We start from the raw sequence: 8,484 nt of genomic DNA, 5'->3' as shown, positions 1-8,484 counted from the left end.
GGAACAAACAAATTTCGTTGTTCAAGCCCTTTTTAGACGCTCTCTCCTCTGCGTGCACCCTGCCCACAAAACACTTTCTGCGCGCGGGTGTGTTTGAATTCATTTCTGGGCTCTTCTTCACATTTCTTTTTCTCCTGTTTGCAAGGTTTACACTACTAGGACACGAAGTAGTAGCTCGGTTTCGTGTTGTGTCTGTCTGTGAGATGCAGCTCTCTGCATGCGCACCGGAACACGGCTCAGTTGATGTGTTTTTCTGTCGTCTTGTGTTTGAATGCTTTTAAACTCTTTTTGAATGTTTAAACTGGCAATTGCTTAAAAACACTGCAAATGATAAGCTTTTGTGACGATGTGCAGCAGTGGCAGGTCAACTGTCCTTTTTAGGCTGGCCTCAGTTGTAACACTAGGGCCCCCACCTCAGCCGTGGGCCCTTATAATCATCACCACCTTTCACCCCACTAGTGACGGCTCTGTTGTAACACTGCTGCTCTGTTGTCATAAAACGCTTGAATATTTGGAGTTACAGTAGGCTATAGGTTTCATCAAGAATATTTAAATTAGGTGTATTCCCCAAAAATGAAATACACAACCACAGCACTTTTTTAAGACAAAATTACATCAGTAACATTGTTGCTTACAAATAAATCCACAAATCATTTAAAAAGTGCTGGGTCAAATCAATGTGAAGTCACCCTGTTCTTCCAGCGCCCAAGTTCAAGCAGATTTAAAAGTTGACCCTAACATTGTCCCTTTTCATTTATTTATGTTTTTTAAATTAAATGTAATTAATTTATTTATTTTTACAAGCCAATTAAAATCTTTTCTAAATTAAAAGCAGTGGACTATAGTGTTTGCTGTTGTCAGTGAGAACTGTTTTGAGGGGAAAAAAATCAAAGAGTACAATTATATGAGGACAAACATGTGCCCGTTTATATATAAATAAATGCTTAAACTATCCTTTGATCGTAAGTGCTGGCAGTTGGGCCACTAAACCACCCACGTCTGTTCACTGACCGTCTGATGCACATTAAATGCAAAACTTCAATCAGACTAACTGACTGCAACAACTTCTTGCAACAGTCATGAATCATGATCTTACCTTTTTGTGTGTTTTGGGTTTACACAATGCTGAATCAGAGTCTTCTTCGTGGTTTTGGACTGCATTAATAATTACAAGTGTGTTAAAATGAAACAATTTCAGTATAATTTCAACATTTGTATCTTAAAATAAACTTCTACAGATTAATTGCTTGTCTTGCTGACCTGTTTTTCTACGTTTCTTGCAGATGCAGCACATCACAACTGCAGCTACAATCAACAGAGATCCAGCAGTGGCAGCAAAGATCAATATGTAAAATAACGGTAGACCTTGCTCTTTAACTGACATTTCTGCAATTGACAAAATGAACCATTAGTGTAAATCTGTCTGTCTGCTCTAATCACCGATCTTGTACCTGAGTGAATCTGACAGAGTTGAGAAATGTTGAGATGTGTTACCTGAGTGAATCTCACATATCCGAGAAATGTTGAGATGTGTGGTCTGGTTTGATGATGGGATTGTCGATCACACAGCTGTAGCTGCTTTTTATCCTGATATTCCACCTCCAGAGGTAGAGAGAGACTGATGCTGAGATCAGACACACTGATGCTGGACAATAAACTGTTTCCTTTGTACCAGGAGAGAGTCACATCTCTCACATTCACCACTGAACACACCAATGAACAATTCTGCTGTGATGATGATGATGATGATGATGAATATTGTGAAAAATCCCTGGTAATGTTAGGAGTTGGCAGGCGAGCTGAAAAACATAAGAGTATAAACAGAAACATGGACAAATACATGTAGCAACATAAGCTTCTGTCATTTCAAACTATAAAATGATTCCTAATTTTCAAAACTATAAAATGATTAAAACATTGTAATATTTATATGAAGACAATATCAGTGAATAGGGCCAGTCTGTACACTTTAAAAATACTCACGGTTTCATTATTACAGCTATAGCTATAAGCAATATGCATATTAACATGGTTCTAGTGTGAGAGAGAAAAAAAAAAAAACACTTTCATATCCAGTCTTAAAACTTCATCACTATCACAACGTAATGTTGTAAACCCTACAACAACGAAGTGACTGTTTAATGATTTAAAAATATTTTAAAATTAGAAATAATGTACATGCTTTTATAAAGTTTAAGTCCTCTAAAAATTGGTTCTGTTCATGTCAAATGTAAGTGCCTCATGTAACCTCCAAAATGAGGTACAAGTCAATTTATTTATTTATTTTAGTAATCAACTTTGTTCTGTGGATTGAGCTTAATATGAATTGAATCTGGAATATATCTTTAATAAAACAAGATATTAAAAATGAGGCAAATGATACTCACCATAGACAGAAACACTGAATGTTTTTGATGACAGTTGCGCTGCAATTATCTCTAGTTTATAATCTCCAGCGTGTTTAGTTGTGATGTCTGTGATGGTCAGAGATCCAGTTTGATCGTCCAGCTTCAGTCTGTCTCTGAATCTCTTGTCAGGACCATCACATGTGGAGAAGACTCCAGAGGCTCTGTTTATTTGAGCTATCAGAGACTTTTCAGCTCCAAAATTCCACATTATTTCATCATCTTCATGTATATCAGTAACATCAGTGTGTAGAGTAACAGAATCTCCCTCCATCACTGACTGTGTTTCATTTGTCTCAGAACCAAACACACCTGCAGAAACAAACAAGAGATCTGTTAACTTTAAGTTTACAAATGTAAACTTTATATCTGCTTTATATCTCTGAAACAAAAAGGAAGCTGTAAGAATGATTTTTATAACTTACCAATCAAACGCCACCAGCACAGACAGAACAAAACAAACGCATGAAACATTTTCTTTAACAGTTCAGTGTTTGATCTAATAAAACTATCTGCTGCTAAACCCTCAAACTGTTCATCTGGTGTTTGAATCCTCCTCCGACAGAGTCTGACCTTCCCAGTGCACACACACACGCCCGCACACACACACACACACACACACACACACACACACACACACACACACACACACACACAGACACACACAGTGTAAGTTAATCAATCAATGTATAGTTACATATAATATAGGCCAAAAACATTTATTAACTTTAATTGTTAATGGTGGGAAACGTTTTATCAAAAATAAATCTTTATACAAATTTAAAACATTTTTATTATTTAACATTAATGGTTTGACTTTTTTAAATATGTAGGCCTGGAAGAGTAGAATATTTTGCATATGATTAAAAGTCAAACTGAATTTAATGAATAAATAAATAGTTTAAAATGGTTTTATGATCATTCAACTGTTGCAAATTGTATCATCAGTCTGAAGTGACACTAGCAGCTCATTTTCTGAGTCAAACTGAAACCTGCTGTGGTTGGTTTTCTTTAGAAACATGGTTTGATCTGTTGGGTGGACATACATCTTTTGCATACGAGTGGCCATTTGTTTGATGTATATTTAGTTTGTAGATGGAGAGGCTTCTTCCTGTCCTGCTGCTATGAACATCACAACTGATGCCCTCATAGAACCGTTTTTCAGTGAGATAAAATTAATCAGAGTCACAGGTGAGATTTTAAACTAGATTGTAACAAATGCATGCTCTGCTTTTTAGCTTTTCAGTGAGACTTTAAAAATGTCCATTAGAAACAAGAATGTCTATAAAAATATCTGTGGTTAGGATTAGGCTACTTCAAAGCAACATTGCCTGAGGAAGTCATGGCCTAGTGGTTAGAGAGTTTGACTCTCGGACTGAGGTGCCCTTGAGCAAGGCACTGAACCCCCAACTGCTCCCCGGGCACCGCAGCATAAATGGCTGCCCACTGCTCCGGGTTTGTGTTCACGGTGTGTGTGTGTGTGTGTTTGTGTTTTGTGTGTGTTTCACTGCTGTGTGTGTGCACTTTGGATGGGTTAAATGCAGAGCACAAATTCTGAGTATGGGTCACCATACTTGGCTGTATGTCACGTTTCTCACTTTTTAAAACAATATACAAAACTAACAGACTGAATATTTCCAAGTGTTTGTCTTGTACCTTTTATGTGATCTGAATAAAACCCATGAACACAAAAATATATATTATCATATTCAACACTATTCTCTCTCAATCTGTAACTACGATTTTATTTTATTTTATTCATTTCTTTTCTCTCTCTCTCTCTCTCTCTGTTATAGTATGTATAAATATTAAATATCTCAGTCTGTAAGTACTTGCAGTTGTACTTATGCTGGCCTATATCAGTGGTCGGCAACAGTCCCGCCAGCAATAATACCAGGCCCGCCCGCAGACAGATTATTTTGATAGCAACTGGTTCTGAAATAGATCTGTCATGATAGCAACAGTTACTCACAATCACTTTGTCTTTAGTGTTTTTGCCTTCAAAATAAAAGTATGAGAATGTTTTTGCAGCAATGTTTTATTTTAAGATGTCATTTTAAAGCTTTGTTTTAAAAGGGGTCGTATGATGTGATTTAAATTATTGCTTTCCTCTTTGGAGTGTTACAAGCTCTTGGTGCATGAAGAAGATCTGTGAAGTTGCAAAGACTAAAGTCTCAAATCCAAAGAGATATTAGAAAAGTTAAGACTCGTCCACGCCCCCCTAAAACGGCTCGTTCTAACACGCCCCCACATCTCTACGTTACTATGTGGGAAGATTTGCATAACACTGCCCAGATGTTCACTCAAAAAAAGAAGTTTTAACATTAATTATCAAAAAAAAAAAAGAACTCCCTCCGCCATGTTGTATAGACGCTGTGTGTTTCACTGTGAAAGCGAAACTACTTCGTTTGGTCTTCCAAAAGAGGACAATATCCGCTTCATCATGCCTGGAGCTGAACCTGCCGGCCGTCCCTCACTCTAGCCGCCTACCGTTCACTGATGACTCAAACGTGAGTTTTGAGCAGTGTAGAGTAGAGCTTGTTGTATATAATTTCTCCGATCACAAATGCAGACATGGTTTTATGTAACACTAATGAGCGGATGGTATTCAACCATCTGTTTCATATTAATCATGTAACACTAATGAGCGGATGGTATTCAACCATCTGTTTCATATTAATGAATCCTGACTCTCTAACACATCCTGCACTCAGAGACAAGAACTTAAAAAAAGATAAGGACTTTTGTTTTACAACATCCTCTAACATAACTCCCCACTTGGGCGCCGCGATGTCGACGACATCTCAGCCCTGGTGACATTTATTACACCTTCGAGATGATCCAGAGACACTCTCGTGAGCATCAAAGGAAAGACAAACACCTGCTTTTTTACTCACAGCACGACAACATTCCAGACACACACCCACACACACACACACACACGAGCATTTCTGGCTCACACATGAACATTTTTGATAAAACTACCTCTAAATGTATTAAATGTATCTCTTTATGTGCTTAGATGTCTTCACGTGATATAGTGGAATAGATATAATGTTTACTGTGTGATTAATCAAACTTTATATGCCTGTAGTTAGGAACAACTCTGTATCTCTGTATCCCTGACTCGCAAAGTTATAGTTTATGGTGTCTGTATGATCGTTAGAAACCCGACTGTGCCGAATCTCAACAGCAAATTACAAAAAGATGCATTGTTTCAGAAGTACAATCTTTCTGAGGAAAAATTGGTAATTTTGTCATCGCCATAAATTAGACCAGTGGGCGGAAATCAGCAGACAAAGAAGATTTTTCCCCCGCCTCAGTTTTCTCACACCTCATTGGTTCATAAGGTGACATAGGTGTGAACCAACTTTTCAATAAAAACAAAAGGAAAACCCTTGCTCGTGGCATTCCGCCAGAGAGAGAGGGGGGTTTCCCAGTTCGCGATCGGACTTCTCAAGAAGTCCCTCCGTTTGTTCTTCTTTACTTTTTCATTTTATCTTAGTTTTTCTTTATTGTCTTCTGATATTTGACTTCGTTCAATTGTCCTCACGAGCCAAACGAACTTAAGTCTAATCATCTTTTGGCAAAGTTTACATTCGCGTTAACCACGAACTCACGCATCATCAGCTCCGGAACGGACAACGCAGAAGCTACAACAACGGACAATTTGAGCTCAGCTACACACAAGAGCCAGATCAAAGCAAGTACTTTATTATATCGCAACTTAAAAAATTGCTGTTTAAGGTTGTCTAGGCTATTCCACTTTTGTGAAATTATCCAATGACTTGGAGTCTCTCGCAAAGTTAACTGTTTGAAAATTGTCACTCCGAGATCTGCCTTCACTCTTTCTCTCTCTCTCTTTCTCTCTATCTCATTACTATTTTCGTTTGATTATCTTGTTTAAATTGTATTGTTTGTTTTGCTATATACTAATATTTACTCTGTGTGAATTGTAGTTATGTACTCTTTAGTCCGCTTTTATTAAATACAATAATTTGCTTGAATTGAACCGTTTTATTGCTCATCAAGATCGAAGTCGCTGAATCGTGTGATCTAAGCTACAAGCTTTGTTTTCTAGGAATTACTATTCAGTAATCTAAATACTAAAATCTAAACTACAGACACAGAAAATATTGTTCTTCCTGATCAGAAGATTAATATTTCTTGGAGTTTGTAAGAAGGGTATTTTTATTGATATTTGATAAGGGAGTCTAGCATACAGTTCGCGGGACGAACAGATTGTCTAGATAACTTACATTAATTCTAGTAAAGATTACCTTTAAATGATTAAATATTCCCTCTTTGGGTAATTTAATATTTGTAAACAATAAGCACATCATATTCATAGACTCATGAATATTCACTTCATTTGAGTTAATTATTCCCCAGAAAGTGATTGTTGCTACAGTCATTATAATCAGTAATTATGTCCCCAATGGATTCAACAAATGCCTCGTTTGTTTTATTGGTTTTGTCTCGTCGCGCCGGTGTTCTGACGATTTATGCTACCCTGTCAGATTTTGCTACCTCCCATTAAAACAGATGGTAGCATAATTCAGAAGCAAAATCCTTTATTAACATGTACACCTACCCCAACCCTACACCTACCTTACAGTAGGATAAATACAGGGTTGGGAGCATAATCTGATAGGTAGCATTATTTGTTAGAACACCGGGTCACGGCATCACAGTATGTTGAGGGGTGTAACATTTCCGTCACACACTTGAGGCAATCGACCAATCACAATGCGCTGGATAGCTGGCCAATCACAGCACACCTCGCTTTTCAGAGAGATGAGTTTTGTGAAAATCGACATGTTTCAGAAGGCAGGGCATGGATGAGAAACAATAATGTACAGTATGTGGAAAATAATGTGTTTTATTTAAACCTTAAACCGCATAAACACATTTCATTACCTTTAAGCATTTCAATAGAGAACAGGAATTTACATCATGGCGCACCCTTTAAATCATTCTTTCATTTCACTTAGCAAACTTTTCTCTTTTTTTTTATTAAACACAAGGGTTCATCGATGATGCTTACATTATAACATGTGCATATTCACACACACCATATCTTTAATTTGGCCAGAATTGCAGGTGCCTGTCTTAACATCCAAGAAAGTTTAGAGAAAATCTGAAATAAGTTTAATGTTATTATAAATTATAAAGGTTATAATAAATTATATAAAAAAAAAAACTTTTGACCAGCAGGCGTCACCAGCGTGTGCTCTTTCGAGCGCTTCGAAACAATGAATCATTTTGCAAAGCAATTGTTTACTATTATTAAGACATTAATGGTCATTATAACGTAGTTAAAACAGCATTTATAACATGATTTTGTAGGAATTTTAATCAGGCTCTAAAGAGAGTACCTATTAAAAGTAATTTGAGCCACTGGGGCGTCATTTATAATGAAATGTCCAAAATAAAGAAAAACTTAATCTGATGAACATTTTGGGGAATAAATCAGGGGATAAAAACTTTCAATGTTTAATGCGTTATTTAAAGGACACAGGGTTATATTAGAATTTAGGGAAGATTATGGCAAATATTATGAAGCTGCAGACTCGGAGCCGGAGCCTGCTGCATCTACAGTCCCGCACCCAGAGTCCCGCATTCTCAGTCGGGGTCTGAGAATGCGGGACCCAGACTTCTAATCAATAGGTGGCGGTAATGCACCTAAAAGTTGTATGCCATCCGCCATTAAACGCCAAGAAGAAGAAGAAGAAGGGGTGTCGGGGGTGAGAGATCGGATTTCGAGGCGGGGACGTGATTCACCCATGGTTTTGCCAGGGTAGCGGTTTTCCCGCACAATTGGGCTATTTTAGAAAAGGAGTTTGCGGGAAAAAATACGGAGTTGCGGGTTGCGGTTTTTTGGGCTACATTTATAATGTACCGCGGCCGCAAAAAAATAAATAAAAATAAAATAAAATAATTGTGGACAAAGATAAAAGTGAACCTTTTATTAGTGGGTGTTGATCCCTGGGAATGAATACTTGGCAACAAACGCTGCTTCTCGCGAGATGCAAGTAGGCGCGCGCACCACATGTGCTTTGACATCACAAATCAAGAC

At 37.5% G+C, this 8,484-nt stretch overlaps 1 long non-coding RNA gene across 1 annotated transcript in view; it reads right to left on the bottom strand.

The window, feature by feature from the left end:
- Positions 1 to 1,490, bottom strand: part of LOC122144892 — a 316,590-nt gene extending 315,100 nt beyond the window's left edge. Inside the window, exons 1-3 of the long non-coding RNA XR_006159905.1 lie at positions 1,452 to 1,490; positions 1,261 to 1,386; positions 1,097 to 1,155 (exon numbers count right to left, since the gene is read on the bottom strand). This is a non-coding gene — a long non-coding RNA (uncharacterized LOC122144892). The remainder of the gene's footprint in view (positions 1 to 1,096; positions 1,156 to 1,260; positions 1,387 to 1,451) is intronic.
- Between the last annotated feature and the right edge of the window lie 6,994 nt (positions 1,491 to 8,484).

This window comes from Cyprinus carpio, unplaced genomic scaffold (assembly GCF_018340385.1).
Source record: "Cyprinus carpio isolate SPL01 unplaced genomic scaffold, ASM1834038v1 S000006795, whole genome shotgun sequence".
Taxonomy (NCBI): Eukaryota; Metazoa; Chordata; class Actinopteri; order Cypriniformes; family Cyprinidae; genus Cyprinus; species Cyprinus carpio.
The sequence above is the reverse complement of the archived record's forward strand: the minus strand, read 5'-3'. Positions and strand labels throughout refer to the sequence as shown.